Source organism: Pezoporus occidentalis, unplaced genomic scaffold (genome assembly GCF_034315485.1).
Source record: "Pezoporus occidentalis ecotype Australia unplaced genomic scaffold, CSIRO_AGI_Poc_V1 ctg83, whole genome shotgun sequence".
Classification (NCBI taxonomy): domain Eukaryota; kingdom Metazoa; phylum Chordata; class Aves; order Psittaciformes; family Psittacidae; genus Pezoporus; species Pezoporus occidentalis.
The window spans coordinates 2,779,366-2,800,871 of NW_026916192.1; the positions used below are offsets into that span (position 1 = coordinate 2,779,366).

At 40.8% G+C, this 21,506-nt stretch overlaps 1 protein-coding gene across 3 annotated transcripts in view; it reads right to left on the reverse strand.

The window, feature by feature from the left end:
* The window catches only part of GNAS (GNAS complex locus), a 151,267-nt gene that overhangs the window by 9,089 nt on the left and 120,672 nt on the right, over positions 1–21,506 (reverse strand). The window lies entirely within an intron of this gene.

Genomic DNA, 21,506 nt, shown 5'->3' on the forward strand with positions numbered 1-21,506 from the left:
ATTTAAACCATGCACTTCCCAGCACCACCCAGCAGAGGGCCAAGTCCACAGTTTTATTAATCAGGTCTGGAAATCTCGTTCCAGCCCCTCCTGCTCAGCTCCCTCCATTAACAAACATAGAAGTAGTTTAATTTTTGTAATATATAAATTGTACAACACAATCTGCTCCTGCTAACAGTAAAGCAATGACTCACCTTGCCTACATGCTATTTTCCTGAAAGTTAGATGAGTATTTGTAAAGAATTATTGTCCATATAATTCTTTCAGTAAATGAAATTCCCAAACCAATTTCATGACAAGCTCAGTTAAGTGAGAGGGAATACTGATATTTTCTGTTCATAGTTGGTACCCGTTTTTACTAGCAGTAGTAGGCAAAATGGGTATAAAAAGATATATCTTATTCAAATTCATTAGGCATTAGCTAAAGAGAATACCCTGGAGTCTTTAAAAGATTCTTACCAATTAATTGTAACCTACCAATTATCCTTGACTTCAACTCCAAGAGTAAAAATCTCAAGAAAGCAATCTGTTAACTCTGTTCTATGGTGGTGTTTCTGTGACACTAAAGACAGAGCAAACCCAGCAGCTCCAGGATGCAGATTTAATGCTGTCCACCCCCCAACCATACTGCCCAACACTCAGTATACAGCAAGGGAGCCCCAGGGTCTGACACCTTCCACTGCACTACTATTAGGAGATCTAGCAGTGCTCCTACAGGTAACTTTATCCCTAACGGTAATGATTAATTACAGTCTCAAACCCAATATCCTTGCTTTTAAGCGTTTCCTTTTAAATTCTTCATGTCAACTTTTTTTTTTTTTTTTTATGAAGCAGAAATCACAAAGCTGGGTTTTCCCTTCTGATCCCTACATACATGTAGATATGCTGGAAGAGCATTACCTACGCTTGCAGGCAACAATTTGAAGTGGGGGGGAGGGATAGCTAGCCATGTCCAAGATTCACAAATCAGAAAGCAAACTCCCATTAAAATCGGGAAGGCTCTCAGCCCTCAGCTTCAGCCCATACTCTTCAACTGACTTCCTAAAATACCTAATGAAGAGCAGAGGAAGGAGGAAAAACAGTTGTATAGCTCAGTGTCCTTCTCACCAAGACCTAGAAGACCTTCTTGTTTCAGAGACAAATGAAAAGTAATTGTTGTTTAAACTGAGCTACAGAATTTTCAACACACAAAAATGTATCATAGTAAACGTGCTGCTAAAAACGTGATACAAAGTGTAAAGACCAATTTCCATCATGACAAGTGACCAAGAGACAGAAAAAGATAAATCTGGTGAAAAATTGTGGTTGCAATGTTTCCTCATCTCTCCCAGGCTGTGAAGAAATTTTACTTCTCTTTTGTTTTTTAATCCAAAGGTAAAGAAGTAAAGCTCTGTTCAGTACGCAAAGGATGTTAAACATGTAACAACCATGGATTCCAACCACTATGAGTGTTTCCGTATTATATTCTCCCCTAAGACCGTGGTTTCAGAATCATGTGGCAATTTCACGAGTTGGAGGATGCTTAAAAACTGTCCCAAACATAACATGTTTATAAAGGATACTATAATGAACCAGCATTTCCGTACTTACTGATCTAAGGAGAGTATTTTATGCAGAGGTTTCCACAAAAGGTGGCTTGTTTTAAAGTATTAGTTTTAAAATTTGGGTTTGTTTTTCAACACTCTGCTAATCAGCTTAATGGATTTTGGAAACAGACAATTAGAAACTAACAACAAGATATTGCTAAAACCTGGAACTGAAAGTACAAAACCTCTTACTGTTGTTTATGCAGACTATTTTTAGGCCTATGATTTCCTTGAAAAACATCAGCCACATAGGAGCAGCAGTACTGTACTTGAGATGAATTCCAATAGCAATGCTCATGCCAGGTAAAACAAGTTCGAATGGAATAAACATTTCTTCTTCCCCCCAAAACAAGTTCCAACATTCAGGAACATCTGATACTCGTAACAATACTCGTTCAAGAAGGAAGTCTTTCACTGTGTGATAGGTCCCAGAAAACCTGCCTTGCTTCCAGTGGCATTTTAGGGAAAATGGAGCAAAGCAATATGCTGAATGCAGAGCTCCTCTGCATGTGCCTTTGCATGAAGGTCTGCTCTAGCAGCTTTAGAGAGGGCTAACAACATTAAAAACCAGTTTGATTTTTTTTGCTCATAGAAGAGGGATTATTTCAGTTGGTCAACTGAAAAATACATGTGCTGTAAGGAGAAAGGAGTGGCAGAAATCTGATCTAGTCTGATACACCTAAAATAAGGAGCAACAGTGGGAGCCTGAGAGTTCAGCAAAGACCAATGCACTATGTTCAGAGACTTCCAAGTCAGTGTTAATCAAGATCAAATCATTTCTCCAGTAAATTAAAGTAACAGTCAAGTCGGATGAGAACAAAGCCTAATTCAAAATAAACCCAAATTTACCATCATTAATTTCTATTTTTAATTCTTGTTCTGCTCTACCCAAAACACAAGTGAGGCCACTTCAGAACTGCTTTGTGCGCTGAATTCTCTGCTGTTATACATTGTTCTAAGCCTCCTGGAGATATGCCCACCTACAATGGCAGCTCCCTTTCTTTTGCAGGGAGAAAGAAAAGTGACCTTGGTGAAATAACTCAAATAAAACTGTCAAACCACGAAACTGAATTTTACTCTGTGAGCAAGTCCCCCACCAAGTCACAATGTCAGGGGTTTCTCCTGTAAATTTTTCCCAGAGACTAGATGGGAAAGCTGTTTTCCAGAAAGCAAATCATGCATTCAGCATTGCTGCCAATTCTCACTTCAGGCCAGATTCTGGACATGACTAAATAACGGACCAGTTATTGCTCTGCAGAATGCTGTCACTTAAAGGCACTTCTGCCTGTGTTATAATAGAACATTGGTACTGCTGTGACACATTAAAAAAAAAAACAACACAAAGACTTTACAGCTTTAAGTCATTTGCAGTCAGCAACACTGGGGAAGGAGTCTCTCTAGGGCAGCAGCAGACACGGCACCAAGATACTAAATGAAAGGTATTAATAAAAATTAAAATAGGAATTAATAAAAGCAATATGAAATTAAAAAACGCACTTTATTTTGGCCTCCCTTCCTTCAGCTTGGGGAAGGAAAAAAACACGTGTGAAATATTTTAAACAGATTCTTGTAAACAGTGAAGTTTCTTAAAGGGGTGCACGTAGGAGGCTGACTTCATACAGAGAGATACACAGAAGCTTGCCTTAGCTCCTGCAGGTCAAAGTAATTAAGTCATACACGTATTCCCAATTCTTTCCAAATTTTTAATAAGCCTATTATGTCAAAACTATGCTCCAATTTTCAGATCAAGATATATGCCAGCTACTGATTCATTCTGAAGTTCCTTCATACAGGGAAAGCTGTTAATCCCTGTGGGGGGGGAACTTCCTGAATGAACAATGCTGCTGCCGGACTAAGAGCTGCAGCCTGCACTCATTTTTCCCCACTGGAAAGGTATAGAACACTTTAAATCTTCCACCTCAAGAAACAACACGACTTCACCGACTTGGAAAGAACAGGGAGGGGGAAATCACACTGCCTCTCCTTGACAGTCTTTTCAATAAAAACTAGCTTGAAGGTTTACTCTCTGTAATCTGACAAAATGGTTGGCAGGCAAGAATTATTATTTCTTTTTTGCTTTGTGAAGAAGAGCTTTTGCTTTCAGACCAGAACAACCCTGGAAAGGTCTCTTCAAACTGACAACACCTATATTTGAAGAGCTTCATTTGCATCACAATTTTTTTTGTCAAGTCGTAACCTGTATTTGTATACAAAACATTTCTCTTAGAAGACAAACCGAGATCCCGTTTTTCATGTCAGTAAAATCAAAAATTCAAAATTTCAATCCCAACCAAATACAAAGTTTGTTCATAACTTTATAACCCCCAGCAGTAGTACTGGAGCTCTGTATTAGTGAAGTTTCTTGCCTTTGAGAGCCTCACGGTATTCTACAGACAGTAAATCACGCTCACAACTCCTGCTTGCCTTCATTCATGCTGCATTTCCTGCCTCTACCTTCCCGTCCTGAACTGCACACCTTACATTAACCCTGTTTTAAAGGTAGGCCCACAGGGAGTAAGTTAATTGCCCAGAGTCCCCTGAGTCAGTGGAAATGGAATTTCCATTTCCTGAGTCATGTGTTTTTATCAAGATATTACTAAGAATCAACCGGAATATTACCAAGAATTATCAAGATTTTGCTAAGAATTAAAGCTGGATTTACCCTGATCACTGAGAAGACAGTCTTTACAGTTCAAGTTTCTATATCCAAAAAGAAATTAATATTTGTTTATTGATCTGCCTAAGGACTAAACTGTGCAAATGCCCAGCAGATTTTTATGAAGTCACCTATGCCCTATGAAGACTAAAAACTAACTCAAAGCGCTGGAAAGTAGTTTTAAGCTGAAATTTAATTCAACATTAATGCTGTTTATAAACAAGAGTGTATTCTTTATTTCTCAAAACAGACCATGCTTTACTTCTGCTTTACTCCCGCTGCCATAATCCGTCATTATTCAGCAACAGCTTTCTAAAAGCTAAATGGTTAACTACTTGATAAATTCTGTCTTTAGCTATGTTGCCTGTGCTGAAGCCGGAGTCACAGGGGTAGTACAAAGATATACTATTCCTTTTAAAAGGGAATATTAATACATCACGGTAAGAAACACATCACATATATACTGTAACTTCAACACAGTTTAAAACCATGTTAACACATAAGAACTTTCAAGACCCTGAAAAGCCAGGTTTGTTACAACGTCTAACCCACAGCTTCCCACGCAGCATCCACACACCGACACCGACTCAGGGCACAGGGGTTATTTCCAGTTGGAAGCACATATGGATACACTGCCCATCCCTCGGGTCTACCTGCTTCTGCTCTTCTTGGGAGCAAGCTGGATATTCAGGGGGTGGGGGAAATCCTATTCCTTAAACTGGTGATAAAGATTTCTTTTACATTTCAGCCAGTTTATTTTGCAAGAGAAGCAGAAAAGCAGGCAAAGTTAGAGGAACGATGCAAATAAAATAAGCAAACATTCAATCTGTTAGTATTTATTGTACCTTGCAAACACAGACAGTATATGAAGCCAAAGCTGTCATGTTTTTCCTTAAAAATTAAAATTGAGACATTAATACTTTTTTTGTTTGTTTCTTTTTTCAAGGTATACTGATATTTCCGATGACTTGCAAAGGTGGAGTTTTTAGTGTTAAGGTGCTCACAGAAGAAATGCTCCAAACAAGTTACCAGATGATGAAAAAGACTGAGAAAGACACAGGTCTTTTTTTCCCTCTAGACAAAACTCGATAAGGAGAGAGGGGAAAAAGGAAAAAAAAAAATAAAAATCCATCAAAACCTTTGCAATTACTTTAACTACTTCACAAGGAAAAAGAAGGAAAAAAAAATCCCAAGTGTTTAGGGACAGGCATGTAGGGACAGTACTGTAACAAACAGCATTGGTATAATTACGAGAGCACTATATTGCATGTAAAACAGCTTACATACGGTGTTCCTGTAATGAAGATTTGCATGTCAGTCCTCAGGCATAAGGACCCCACTCAAAACCAGATTTGTATTGGAAATGAAGTTCAAAATGTAGTATAAGACTTGAACAGGAGTAAACTAAACGACTTCAGAAAGCTTTCTCAAGAAGCTGCAGAGCATTTCTTTATTCCCAATCTCAAGGTTATTATGATTTCCTTATCAAAGCAGCAAGTCACACAAAGACTTAAAACCAGTCTAAAGCTCAGAATTTAATTATAGCTTGCATTAATGCATACATCTCCCAGAAAAGTGATTTTGAGAGCGGCCCCAGCTGTAATTACGGAAGAACCTCGCGGCATTCCAGCCACTTGGAGGCGGAGGGGCACCATGGGTCTAATTTTGAAGCAAATAATGAGAAAGCTGAAAAGTATGACTCCATATATTTGGAATCATCTTGTGGTAATCAAGGTTACAGTTCCTTATATGGTGCGGAGAGCATGAAGCACACATGAAAAATAGAGTATTAAAACTATGGGTTATGAAGAACTGCAACTACTGTGAAAACCCCCTAACCATACCCCAGCGAGCAGGCAGCAAAGACTCTGCGATGCCTTGAAATACAAACCTTGCCCTAAAAACAGGGCTGGTTACACACCCGGCTTCCTACGCTGACTAATTAAAAAAGTGCAATCCGCCAGGAGGCATGAATGAATTTGAGACAAACCCAGCAGAAGGCAAACCCTCCCTTCCGAAACTGCTACTGAGCGAGAGCAGAAATGGGGAAAAGGTAGGAGAAAAAGAAAAATCTATTTAAAGACGTTGTAGTTGTCTCTCTCTGTTTTTTTTCCCCTCTGCCTGTCTAAAGTTAGTCTGGCTTAGAGGATGCACTAACTTTCCCAATCAGTTTTACATTACAGCACAAGTCCAGAAATAGCTCCCAGCCGCCTTGGCCTCTAGCACGGTTGCCATGACAATGGAACCACAGTGCTATAAATAGCTCATCGGCACCAAATCTTGTGAGACACATCTGGAATGGGGCCAGCCCAGCCCCGGCCTGACAAATAAAAATAGGCACAGGCCGTTTCAAAGGCTGGAAAGGTACAATGGGGCTCGGCCTGCGGGGAGCGGCGGGCGGGGGACAGCCTGCGCTGCTTGTTAGCACGAGATTTATTCGATAGGAGATCGGGAGAAGGAGAAAAGTTACTTTATTACGCGCTCAACAGTCAGTCTTTCTTATAAAGCCCCTTTATTCTTTCTTTCTTCCCTGGTAGTCTGCAGCAAAACCATACCCCTTTTGAAACTGTAACAATGCAGCGTTTTGCCCAGGAGACCAGTAAAATAAGGAAAAACAGAAGAAGAGAGGTCTTCAGAACTTCCCCCTCTAACTATTTCTGTGTGTTTTTGGCTCAAGCGTGTTCACGCGCTCCAGCGAGTCTGACAGGCATCCTGGAGGGGATCCTGCATGGACCGGAGCGCTTTGCCCCGTTGAAAGTCATTCACAGGCTGCTCAGTGCCTGATACAGACATGGTCGCCCAAAGCCTCTGTCAGGCTGCAGCGAGCCGCTCTCCTCCTCAGCCTCACCACCGTCCCTTTGGACCCTCACCAGGGACAAAACCTCAGCCGTGCACTACGCTGAGGTTCCAAACAGCCTGTGTCTGCAGCTCAGGCCAGACCCGAGCCATGCTTTCAGAGGTGGAAGGCAGCATCAGTAGTCACGGCATAACCCAGCCCACTTTCCAACAGCTCTGCCTGACAAAACCGCCTTTTGAGCAAGTATTTTCTTGCACTTAGTGGGTGAGAAAACGTATTTTTAGCACAGACTCTTGATCAACCCATTCAATTACATCCAAATTATCTGTGTGGGAACAGAATGTTATGTCAAAAATGTTATTCAGTGTATTTGTCAATATTACCCAACAGAAGACATTTGTATAATCAGGACTTTCAATATTTTCTACAGCGTATGAAAGCAACAGCTCAGGAATCAGACTGAAGTTGTAAGACTTTGCTATTTCACAGACACTGGAAACAGTCAGCGTGATACAACACAGCGGACACCACTCCCAAAACATAAAATCATAGTTGCTCTATCAGAAACCAATAGAGACTACAGATGGTAATAAAAAAAACTGCAACAAGCATTAAGCCACAGTAAAATATCTTCTGTATGCCATAAAGGCATCGAGCACATACGCCACACAAACTGCACCATCAGCCCACAGGATTCCTTTAGGTCCCTACATGGATATTTTAATTGCTAAAAATTGTAGAGTAACTTCCACCCAGCCTTAACGCTGTGTGTAAGCTTCCCTCCCCTTCCCCCTTCCTTTCACCACATCCAGTCTGCTCAATTGCCATCCTGAACAGTGCACGTTTCAGGAAACAGCAGTCTTCACCCAAGTATTTTGGAAAATGTACTTTATAGCGTGTAATGCAGCCCAATTTAGGAGTTGTTGTTCTGTATAAAGACACTCCAAGTTAGTGTAAGGGCGTACAATCTACTGCAAGTTTTGATTTAAATTATAGTAAAAAAATCCTATATATGTGATTTTTTTTCTCCCTTAAGAAAGCAATGAATAAATTATTATGGGATAGCCCTTTCTGTCTCATATAATGCACAAATTTTACTGTTTTGTCTGGGAGAAAGATAAGGGGGAGAGGGCTTCAGAGCAGAAGACACTGCAGTCACGCAAATCTGGCCAAATACTCCAGTCCTTCACTGGAAGAGGCCCCCCCCCCCAAGCCCCAGGGCTCCTGCCAGTCCCCCACTGCCATTAGCTCTTCACTGTTACTAGATGCTCCTCCTCCAGTGATGGCTTTGGAGCGATGCCTCCCCCAGGCACATTTGTGCTCCTTTATGCTTCCCGCTGACCGGGGGCACGTGTTATCCCACAGCCACCGGCCTGTGACTGTATTCAATCACCCGTCTTCAAATGCAACCCACATACCACACAGCTCCCCCACGGATAACTGACCCAAACCCCTGAGGCTGCTCCAGCTGCCTTCACTCCTCCTTTGTGAACTTGTACAAAGGTATTTTCACACTTGCAAGTACCAAAACAGACCGGTTAAAAACAACTCGCTACCGCATGCCTCCGAGGCTCGCCCCGCCACACAAACCTGCATGTGTCAAATAACTTCGGAACAGCCCCTCACCCCACCCCAGAAAATTACTTCCCCATGCCAGGAGGAAACATAAAGCTGATCCAAATCCAGGGTTGGGTACAGCAATGAAAGGTAACGGTATGGATGAGATCACTACGTCGTGATCCTATTCCCGGGCAAGCCCAGGGCGGGACGTGGTGTGAGTGAGTGGGGAGAACTTGGCACAATCCCTATTAACTTCTTTTGTCTTAAAAGTGGGCTGCAAAGGAAGCCAAAAACCAGGGAAAAAATGAAGCACTTAAATGCTAATGTAACAAAATTTCTCACCTTGTTTTGCTACTGCCCTACTTCTCCAACTTTCTGTCCTATTAGTGGGCCAAACACACTGGAGTCTCAGATCCAACTAATGATCCTGTCTCTTGCAACACACTATCAACTATTTGCTACGGGATGTTTTCTCTTCTCTACATTTAAAAAAGATCTGTTTGCCTGCATTTTTCCTTATCCCTTTGAACAAATCAGTATTTAAAATAAAACAAGAAGTGAACTGATCAGAAATCCAAATGGTTTCAATCTCCTGTGACGCTCTAAGGCTGTCATCCTGAAGAATCAAACTCCATAGAGTTTGGCATCTTTTGCAGTTATCTCAGCAAGAGCTCTGCACACTAAAGACTACGATTTTTAATTTTACACAAGGAATGAAAAGTTCCATTCTAATAACTTGATTGTAAGAAAAATAAGTTGTTTCCATGGTCTTTACTACCTATAAAGCCATCAAGCTGGACTAGTGAGAATTCAAGTATGACTGACGATGAACTCTCCCACCCTGCTCCCCCATATTCTTAATGTATTTTTTTCAGTTCCTGTTTTCTGGAAGGTAGAAAAAAGTCTGTATCTATGAACAAGGTCAGGGATTTTTATGTTGCAAGATGTTTTTAATAGTAAGCTGAAGTCATAGACTTCAGACAGCAGAAGAAATCAACATAACCACATCACTGACTACATCACTCCCATGCTCTGTGAGGCCTGAACTTGGAGGGGAAACTTTAGATTTAATAGTATTTCAAAGTCTGTGTAAATCAACAAGGTGCAAGTGGGATCTTCTCAGCCACGTATTAGATTAGCTGCTGCTAACTTGGTCTAATGAGACTGTTTAAGCAGTTATTTAGGCAAAAATCCATGTAAGTAATTTTTAATGGAGTTTAAGACTGTCTCTATAGAATATAAATTTGTTTGGATCCCCCAACATCTTTGAATGCAAATAAGCAAATGACTGCTTGTCTTCAGTTTCAGATATCACTAATATGGCAACACCCTATATGTGCATTATAACAGTATGTCCCTGACCATAGGCTGCTCTGAGCAATTAAAGCAGGTGAACCTAATGGGATATCCTTTCATTGTGTTTCAACAAAGTACTTATATGAACCTTGTCCTCATGGTCTTTAGCTCCCTCCAGTGCCATCAAATCAGTAGAATTGCTTTTGGTTGATAAAGACCATCATGCCCATGTAATTTTCAAATAGCATTATTCTGACAAAATTAGGGACATCACTAATAAATAAAATAAAAATTAGGTTAATCATTTGAAATGTCAATAAAAGCAATGTCATTCTGTCAATGCCTGGGACCAAGCACCACACCCAGGAAATATAAAAGGAAAAAAAAAAACAACCCAAGAAAATAAAGGAGAGACAACCAAAGAGCTGCATCTGAAGTAGGAATAAAACTGTACTGGTTTGACAGTCACAAAATGCTTTGTAAGCATTTTTACTGGTATTTGCACTATGCCTTCCAGATGATAAAAAGAATTAATGAACTAATACTTCGTGCTTGTTTCCATGATTTGAAGAAACAGCCATCTGCAAAAACGGGCAAATAAAGGCTCGGAGAGTTCCCACATTTTGCAGCTCGTGTGTGTCTTATATAACCTAAACCCCAAACACGGAGAATGCAGAACCAGGCACTCCCCCAGCTGCGATCGGAAAAACAGGCAACATCATTTTTAAGAGGAATTTTAGGGATGGAGGTAGGTGGAGCTGACGTGACCTCACGTGACAGAAAAGGAATTCTGATCCCAGGACTGAGTTTCCGCAGGAACTAGGGAAGCTCAGAGAAGAAACCAGGCCCCAGATGAGCCCAAAACAATGGGAGGACAAACAGCTGCTAAGTTTTGAGCAGGGTGGTTGGGTGGACTTTGCTCTCGTATCTAAATACGCTTGTACAGACAAACAGCTCACATGTCTTCAGCACGTAAGAATGCAAATCGAATGCTGGAATTTCACCTCGTAAGGCACCATCCCAACTGAGATTTTTCTCCAGCATTTTAGGAAATTGGACTTTTTTTTTTTGCAAAAAGGCAGGAATTTTGACTGTTATCCTGCTCACAGGAAGCTCAAACATTCCATTTCTCCTACAGCAGCATCACACATGGGGCTTGCTGCAGGCACTCAGGGCCAGATCAGCAGTCAGTGCCTTCCCAGGACGACCTGTCAATACCTGTCCGCAGCTTAAACAACTCATAGCAGCAGCTCATGTTTCAGGCTTTGCTTTTCTCAGAGGCTGCTGCTTCTCCCCCCTCCACCTTTGTTTTTTGTAATGTTCTTTTTCCAACTTGGGAAAACAACTCCAGGCCTCTGTAAAAGGAGGCACAGAACCTGGCACCAGTATTACAACCATCTGTAGATGTAGCACACCTCTTGTTCTAGAGTGAGTTACAATATAAAGTTATTATTCTTTTTCTTGAAAACATTTGCTTATCATTAGTACCAGACTTAAAAAGAATTAACACAGGCAAATGGTAGGGAGCTACAGTAGCAATTTTATACTATTAATTTTGACATTCATCTTTGGTTACTGTGAAAAGCATCATCTGCAAGTATCTGTTTCTGTGTTCTGCCACACAATTAAATGAAGAAGTCAAATTTAAGTGCTTGTCTCTCCCTGGTACACATTACATTCAGGCAAATAAAAGGAGAAAGAAATCAAGCTTGAAGCCAAATTCAAAGGCAAACAATAAAGGTCAACATACTACTTCTGTGGGAAAGCCGTTCACAGGGAGTGACCATGTTCCTGAAAAAGTGCAGCCCTCTCTTACTCTCATAGAAGTTTAACACATGGACCAAAAAGAACTGTCAGTTATTTGGCTTCATGACTTTGCCTTTGATTAGATTTTCGCTACTCTCCTTTAAAGGAAAATCTAATGTAGACCCTCCACCTTCACTTACCCCCGTGCCGTTTGTGATAACATCAATACATACTCATTGACCACGGAATAGTTCCCAAGCCTGCATTTGGATATTCAGTGCTTTTAAGCACTAAATTAAATTGACACAATTATAACAAACTCCTCACAGAATACAGTGGTTTTACAAAGGCTCACAAACAGCACTAACCGAACAAGGGACAAAATACGCCATTTTAGAATCTTTGACTAACTCGACTCAACTTACCCTAGAGCAGAATTTTAATCATTATAAAAATATGAACTCCTTTAAATCTCATCTTTCAAAAGAGAAGACTAGCTGTAAAAGATCTTTAAAATACTATTTAAAGCTCTAATCATTCAGATGTCTGTAAACCAGGATATACTTCATATTTCCAAAACATATTTTAGCATTTGCAAAAATGTATTTTTCAACATAGATTTTCCTAAGCTGCATCCTTTTAAGATTAAAGTAACAGAGAATTTAGAGCAAAGCATGTACAGGAAAAGTAAAATCCCTGACAAGGCACAACCTCAGCCTGTTTCCTCTCTGCGCCAAGAGTCACGTCTGCTGGTTTCAGCTTGGAGAGGTTTTCCATGGTAGTTCCCTGACTCACAGACAAGCAGTCAGGTGCTGCAAAACATGGAACCTATGTAGAGCTGGAGTAAGTATGCATGCAGTAAGATGTGTGTGGGTGATGGACATGCACGTGTGAGGAAGAGCTGCTGGGCAAGTACACAGGAAAAAGGAGGCAAGGTTAAATCTTGAAAGGACTTTTAAAATCCTTTATTCTCTAACTAGCTTAAGACAATGTTACAACGGGGAAGCAATGATGCAGCTTCTTCAGGTGAAATTAATTCTTTTAAACTAGCTTTACAGCCGCTGCTTATTACAGTCATATGAATTGTTGTAATTGCCTAAACAATTACAAATATATTATTCACAGAACATAATTATTTCAGCTTTGTAACTTTAAACCCCCTCAACAGTAGAATGGATAGCTTTAGCTTGAAATGGAAGCTCATACTCATGAGACTAGAAGGGTTCAGGAGGCAGGAAAGGCGACACGCGCACCACCCTTGCAGTGTTAGCATCCTCACTGCTCTCCTTATTGGCAGCCTTTACACAAAGGCCAAGGACTGAGAAAGCCTGAGCAGGGAGTCTTCTCCCACAGCCCCATCCTTCTCTTCTGACGTGAGTCTCTGTGCTCCCAGGCTGTGCCAGAGCCTTGACCACAAACTACCCCTCCACGGAGGCTGAAGAGAACCTCTGCGCTAAGGTGTGACTGTGTGAAACTCTGCTGAAGTTAAATTATTGCCACGTTCTCTGGAAAACTTCACTTTAGACCTCCTTCCCTCAGGGATGCGGGGAAGGAGAAAGGAGAAACACCTATTCTAGCCATTATGGTTGTGAAGCAAGTACAAAATGGTGCGATAAGATCTACGCAGGTAGCACGAAACAAACACACTGAAAGGTGGAAAAGAATTTCCTCTCTGCAGGCATTAATTGTGAGCCCCCAGTGATGATGGCTTACACTTTTCTATTTTGTAACACTGAAAAGAAAATATCACAGAGCTATGAATAACAACGCATTTCTGCACCACGAGTGGGTGGACTCCCTGCCCCCACACACTCAATCACAGCTGGGCACCAGGAATTCGAGGGAAAGCAAAGCCAAGCTGAAAAGCCCAAGGTGTGCATTCAAGTTCCAGAAAATTCCCAGATTTCACTGGATGACTAAAAGCCCTCAGATTCCCGTAGAAGACACACACATCTTGCCCACCTCTTTGTCTGCAGGGGGCAGTGTCTCATGTTTGCATTTTAAATGCCTGAAACACCAAACCTGAATTATTTATTAACAGATTAAAAATTTCCTCTTCTACATGAGAGGAACATTTAAACAGTCTCAGGAAGAGAACTGAACTAAACCAGACACTAAAACTCATGGGTAGAACTGGTGCACTGGGAAAGATTAGAAGCGGTCTGAGAAGGTACTTATCTTCCCCAAATGTAGTGCATATTCCCACATCAACACATGCTAAGGGGGTTATGAACCCAGATGGTGCTTTGGCTGCCCTTAAAAGCTGCACTTAATATCTAAGTCTATTATTTTGCACAAAGACATAAACCTAGCAACCCTCTTACAAAGTCTGACTGCAAAGAAGCACCAAAGGATGTACAGCCCCCTTCAGTGTTGCAGTCTTGGTTTAAGCATGTGCCTGAAACTTAGTGGGCATCTGACACTCACAGCCACAGATCTGATAATAAATGTGCAATTCCAAGCTGTGCTAGGTAGCGGAGGTATGCAGCAGCCTCAGCAGAACAATCATGACCCAGCTGTAGCCTGAACTCGCTCACCTATTGCTCTGATACCTGTACCTAGCAACTATGCCATTCGAGAGTGCTGAAGACAATTCCAGGATTTCCATTTGTTCTGCATTACTAGAATTACAGCTTCCAGATCTTGGTTTACACTAAGAATAGCAGCAAAGACTGCAAGGTGGAAGAACCTCAGATCAGATGGATCAGACAGGGAGAAAGCCTGGAGAGAAAGCTCCACAGCTCTGGTGAATTGGAGGTGTGTTCTTACATTACTTACACCTATCAGGTGCTTATACATACACAGTCTATAAACATTATGACCATATGTGAAACACAGCTTTTATCACACTGCAGTATTTTAACCTCACTTCCTCTTCTCAGCAGCAAATTATTAGATTCACCACAAAAAGAGCGCTTAAGCACAGTACTATGCAACTACTAAATATAGCCATCCTCTGTTTTCTTCCACATTTCCCAGCCCAAGACATTTCTGCAGCATTCTGAACGCACTCGCTGCCCTGTATTGATTGCGATGCTGAAAGCCAGTGACAGGTGCAGAGCTCTCAGTATGGCACTCTTCCCTCACCCCATCCCACCCATGTTTAGATCATATAGTTTCAGCTTGTAAAACTACCGTTATCATCTTTGTGTAAATGCACAGGCACAGGAAGTCCAAGGAACAGACTGCCAACAAGCAGATGAGAGAATGAAAAAGGATCCAAGTTGCTAATAAACTGTTCAAGAATTATACACTGCATCTAACTACTGGTTTTAAGGGAGCATCACTGGAGTACTTCTACAGGTAAGTGCAGCCTTAATTTTAATTAGAAAAGAAAAATGCCCTCCTTTGAATGAACCCACTTCCATTTCAAAGACCTACGTTTTATTAACGTGTCTAATGTTTTTCTGTTTCCTTTCTTAAAAGGAATAAGCATGGGGAAGAGGGGAAAAGAAAAAGGCTGATCCAGTTTGCATTCAGGCACTGACTTTCCTGACTGTGGCTCCAAACACCAAGCTTTTAAAAAATCACCAAACAAAACACCTGGCCATCCCAGGCTCACATTGCTCTGCAGCAGGACCTCCTCCTTTTACTTACATTCATTTGTATCAGTGTCAGCAGCAGATATTTACTGGAGTTATGGCCAAAAGGTATCCTAATGGAGAAAAAAACCCCTTCAAATAATACCACAACTGAAAAATGCAACTTTTTTAACGTATTACTGATTTCTAAGTCAGCATGCAGGGGAAACTGCCATACACTGACGTAGCCATAGTTGTGTCTAACTCTGTAGAGTAAAAATCTGTCTCAGTTTTCTGCATATCTAGCATTAATCCGTTACAATGCTTTGTGGTATGGTGTTAAGAATAAATATGAAACACTTCAGAATTTAAAAGATACACTATTTAAATGTGGATACAACAACCCAATTCACCCTGTAACCCATGTATGTATAAAAGCAGCATACGCTTGCACAGATTCTGGTAATTACAGAGTTTTGTTTCAAAAAACCATCATGTTCATACAATATAAACATGGCAATTGTCACTATCTCACAATCTACACTGTGATTTCAATTATGCACAACAAAGGGACTGCTCATGAGAACTGAACGAGAGGGTAAATTGCATCCCTCATAATAACAGTAACAAACCTGCGCTCATTAGCGTTTGTTTATTTGGTTTTTTAAAAGGTATTTGTTGAATTCTTACAAACACCTCTTAGAGACTGGTGAAAAAAGAAAACTGCACTGGGTGCGGCATTCATCTTTCACTTGTGAGGCTTGTCTTGAGGGAAATCAGTTTCATATTCTTGAGAGCCACGTGACTTTATCAGAAAACCACAGCGCACAATTCTGGCATAATTAGCAGGACCTTCTTAAACACAGCCCAGAAGAAAGCTCTGAGGGAAACAAACACATTTCACATCATTAGGGAAAGTCAGAACTGAAGTGGAGGTGCCAGCCTCTGTACAGAACAGCAGAAATCCTACCTATTTTTAGTTCACAATTCCAATAAGAAAACAGCTGGGAGTCTAATGAAATTATCTTGGTGACAAATTTAATGGACTGAACACTGAAGTTACTATTTTTAAATAAAGTTCCTAATTATCTTTCAAAACAAGAAGCAATTAAGCAGCAGTGGAGCTACGGCTTCCAAAGCGTCTGCTAAGGCTTGGCTCCAATCAGACTGAAACTGGGAAATGGCTCAACACCTTCCTGATCCTAAAAACTGGTTGAGGGCCAGGCTCGGGGTTTGGTTGGGTTTCTTTTTTTCCTTCTTAGTTTAAAGAAAGCAGCTCTGCTTTGACCTGTCCAGTCCTGCCTTGCCCTGTTTTTCCCTGCCTTTTCCCAATCACCCTCCTTATGAGCTGGGAATGCCTTCGCGCAGCTGAACAATTCACAACCCACCTTGTGCGAGGAGAAGGTGGAGAGGAAAACAGAGCTCGGAATGTCTGAAGAGAGCTGGAGAAAACAATAAATGGTAATAAACTGCTTGGATCTTGGAGTAGTTCAGCTCTGCGGAGAAGAGGTGGACAGTGAAGTATGCCAGAGGTGACAGTGAAGGGTCAAGGATCTAACCTAGCAATGAGCACTGGAAGAGCACAGAGGAACTCACAACACAGAGCATATCAACATCTGCGAATTTACTGAACACATCACAATAAAGTGAGGTATAAACTGACATGTTCTTCTCCAAACAGCTCTTTAAAACTACACATTTTAATTACTGGTTCTCTTGATAACACACTGTGACAACAGCATATTACACTTGTAACCTCACCTAAAACTATTCTACACTTCATATATACTATATGCCTTGGTTTTGAAACGAACTTTTAACAACAGCGGCACAGAATTAACATTGAAAACAGACAGATAACATACTAGTATCTACAATTTGATATGACATATCAGGATCCCAGAGTCTGGAATACCTATTTGGGCAATATTACATCTATGCTGGCAAGACAAGAGAAGATCTTAAACCCATCTTCTCACCCCTTCTACAAAAACACTTAATTGTGTCAAGCTTCTCGATGACTTTGCAATACTTCTTTACATTTTTACCATGACACATCGAACAACATCACCCTTCACTCATCTGATTTCATTTAAAACCTCACACTATCCAAAATAATCCAAGTGTTTTTGCAGATGTGAGCTTTTACACTCCTCTTGAAGAAGAGCCATAACACAACACCAATTTACAAATGGGAAAACTAAGTTTTCACTCAAATCTGGCCTTTGGTAACAACGTATTTGGATCCTAAAGCAGCTCAGTGCTGTGAAACAGAGTTCTCTAGCAAAAGGGAGAAGAGAAGCCATTCAGGCTGAACCAAGAGAAGAACTGAGACTGTACACCTTAACTGTAAAATCTGTTCTTTGTGGCACACTGACAGGTAGAGCTAATGAAAAGACCAAAAAGCTATCAGTAGACTTGAGCACGACTGGGTCACTCTTGAGATTCAATCTGATGAAAGAACATCCAGAGAGCAGCCCCTCTCTCTATGAGGCTATGTAGGAAGATTGCTTTGCCAGATACAAAGCTCCAAGATGCCTAACCTTTTCACACTGTCCCTAATTTTATAACATCATAAACAAGCAAGTAAAAATCCAACTGAGATGGATTATGTCCAAAGTGGTGGACAGTGTGTTCCAGACATGGTCTGCAGCAACTTTGCAAGTATTACCAACATTGGCAATATATGAACAAAATTGCCAAAATAACACAATTCACGAGGATTTTGTGTGTACACTGCTATTTTAATTTATTTCTAAAAATAACTTAGGCTTCGAAGGGTTTGTTTGGTTTTAATTGTAAAAACACCAATCTTTCAGCAAAGATCAGGCAGCACTACCCAGCTGCCTGAACTGGGCTGGATGTGGCTCCCACCAGCACCGGGCTCCATCGGCATTCCCTCCTCCAGGACCCAGCTCCTTCCCTCCCCCCAGCTACAACAGCCTTCCTAAAAATAGCCCTCTGCTCTGTTTTACTCCGGCTGCAGTTTACATAAGCCCATTGGGGGAAGGGGAACCTTCCAGAGTACCCAAGGCACTTCACAGCCTTCACAAAACATTTACTGGGCAGCCAACACATTTTAAGTGTAAATTACCATCCAGACACTGAAAACCCTGACTTGCATAATGAACACACTATAGTTTAGCTTTATTGGTGGATAGCCTTCTCTAAGACTTCATTAGTGTACCACAATACAAATATAGTTAACACAGAATTATATTTAACTGTAACAACTGATTTTAACACATTTCAGCTACAAAATCAGTATTCTACAGAGTAATCAGCTGAAAAACGGTATTTCAATCACAAAACCTATCAATGACATCCTGCCTGCAAAATTACTCTTAATCACATGTAAAATTAGCCAACAACTTCTTTCAGTTTATTTAGGACTTAGTCACATACTATAAAAAGTACTTGAAGAGCTTCAGTTTGATAAACTTGTTCACCTAATATAAGCTTAATCTATTTCTTCATTTTCAGCCTGCCTCTCCTGAAGTATGGATTTTATGACCATGTTCTCTGCATGCAAGCACATGGTCTCAATAAACTTTCAAGCCTGCTGGTAAATTTATACCAAATGTACAGCAGATATCTTTGTCACAGGGGTCTCTCAAAATGAGTAACTTCAGCAATACCTGTGAATGCAGGCAAGCACCCAGATAGAAGTAATTTAAATGTAAAGTCCCCCGTGAAGGAAAGGATTCCGTGTCTCATTAAACAGCGGAGTTCATACAGGAGGAAAAGGAAGGAGAAAATGTGCATCGAGTACTCCCTTTCCCTGAGACCAGCAGTGATGTATTTGCAGTGTTTTCAGCCCAGAGAATAATCGGGAATCGAACCTGGCGCTTTCACACTGTACCAGCAAATGTACTGGCCTCATTTCATCCTTGTAGCAGAAATTTTCTGTTGCCTCCTATCTTTTGGAACACTATTACTTTTAATTCCTTTTTTAAAGCAAGTCTTTAATGAGGTTTTACAGTATCTTTACACGTCTTAGTCTGATAAAGCATTCTCCTAATTGTCATCTTCTAATCTTGAAATGTTCCTTTTCTGCAGCAATACAGCATGAGTGATAAGAGCTCTCATAAAAAAAACACTAAACAACAAAAGAACAACCCATGTTCCAAACGCTGTTGTGCTTGCTGACAGTGAAAATCAGCAACAGCAGATCCTAAGGTCAGGGCAACAACTTCCAGCAGCTGCTCACCCACCAAGGTGAGGAATCTGCAAAATCCTAAAAGAAATCCTAAAAATACCAGTCCCACCAGCTCCACATCTGCCTGGGCAGCCATTCCAACAAGCCTTTTCCTGCTGGAGCAGCATCTACTGGGGCTTCCCGGCAGCAGCCAGACCCGAGGGGTCCCCCCTCACACACACCCCGCAGCCAGCCCAGCACTGCCTGCCTCCTACCCCCAGTTCCAGCCAGGGAACACCAGCCCAGCTTTTACACAGGTAATGCAATAGGGATTCAGATGGAGCTGTACTCTTTCTCCTTTCTTCAAGCACTTATTTATAGAGTGCCCTGTGTTTTGCACCTGCAGGTCTTCCTCCCACAGGAGGGATTCCTAGTGGAGATTACTCCAACCTGTCTGCAGATCTTTTATTCCACGTGTTTCTGTATCATATTGAAATGTTGCTTTGAATCACAGCTCAGAACAAACCTCATTGAGGGCTTTTTCCGTTTGCATAAAGGGAGGCTGCAGAAGCATGGCAAGAAAGGGTGAGTGAAAAATCAATCCTCAGAACTAATACAAGTTTTAACAGTCGCTTTGACTGCTTCGGAACTCTTGGCATCTATGGATTTTACACCACTATACTAATCCAAGAGCAGTATTCCATTAACCCTGACACTAACAATACAAGATGTTGTTTGCTCTGGTTTTTTTAAATAAAGTTACGGGAATTTTACAGTAAAACTGAGCACATTTTTAAAATGAAGGTCTAGTACAGCCTATGTACATGACAACCTCACAGTGTACATGAACGTAACTCTTATTTTAACTTCTCATCCTAATTCACTGTAATACACAGACTGCTATCTGTCTTCACAAACCCCAGAGGATTTAAGGATTACTGTGTACACAATAATCTACTATTTCACTGGTCCAAATTTACTCAAAATATATGTATTTTTTTTTCTTTGAGAACTGAGATTACAGAAGTTTCATCTGCGGCAGAGTTATTTTTAGAGTGAATTTGTTGCAGTTTCCCTACCACAAAAAAGTATATTCTGTGTCTAGTGAAAGGGCAATACTACCTGCAAGATCCATATACATGAACATAAGCCAAAGTATCTTGAACTTGCAGGAATTACATAGTTCTACCATTCTGACTTTCTGGACGTGTCAAACCTCATCAAATGCTGGGCCTGTCTTGCAGTATGCACCAAGTGTGTGTTTACCAGCTTTGCACCAGTGGCCTGACAGGGTGTTTACTACAATAGTGAGGTTCCCTCACTCCAGGAATGTGTGGCATCACTTGAAGGATGAAGGCTGCTTGGCAGAACACCAAGGAAACTATCCAATCAGCAATATTTGTGAAACCTGTTGTTAATGAATTAACTCACAGTAGGAGAAACTCCATCTACTTTAAGAGAGTTCCTATAGGAATGAATCCAGGCTGATTTTTTTCTTGATCTTTACGATCATGAAAGAAAAATACAGTAGTGTAGTAATGCTATGTTAGCAGCTGCATTTAATGATCTTGTGTAACAATGATACATACTGATTTCTTGAATAAATTATTTTGTGTCGGGTCTCTAACAGCACTGATTAGTCACTCCAAAATGGATTACACATTGAGTCAGGGCTTTCAATGCGTACTTGAAATCTTGTACACTAATATATTAGTCGTTTGAAAAATATTGGTAATTTAATTATATGGAGAATTATTTATGACGTCTCAAAACTTCACAAATAATCAGCTAGAATAATCAACCAAAACCGTCAACCCTACACATCTCCTCGATTAAAAGCTGGAAACACTGTACTGCAAAGTGGCAACTCTCCAACTGTTTTGCACAGCTAACCCCAGGTAAATTTAGCTTTAGGTACACAAAATCAGAGTTACATGCAGAACAAGCACCCTGCCAGTGTAGTTCACTACTTCTTATCCTATTACAAACTTATATCTATCCACAGAGCAAGAGACCAATACGACATTCACAGCATCTGCTCCAAAAGTCTCAGCGGACAAAAGATACTTTTTCATGTATTTCTAGCACATTCTTTCACACTATTGGTTAATGCCACAACAAAACCTTTAAGAATGGGAAAAGGAAACAGTGGGAAGGAGTGGGAAATGTGCTGCCACTAAAATGCAGAAATCGGTAAAAGTTTAAT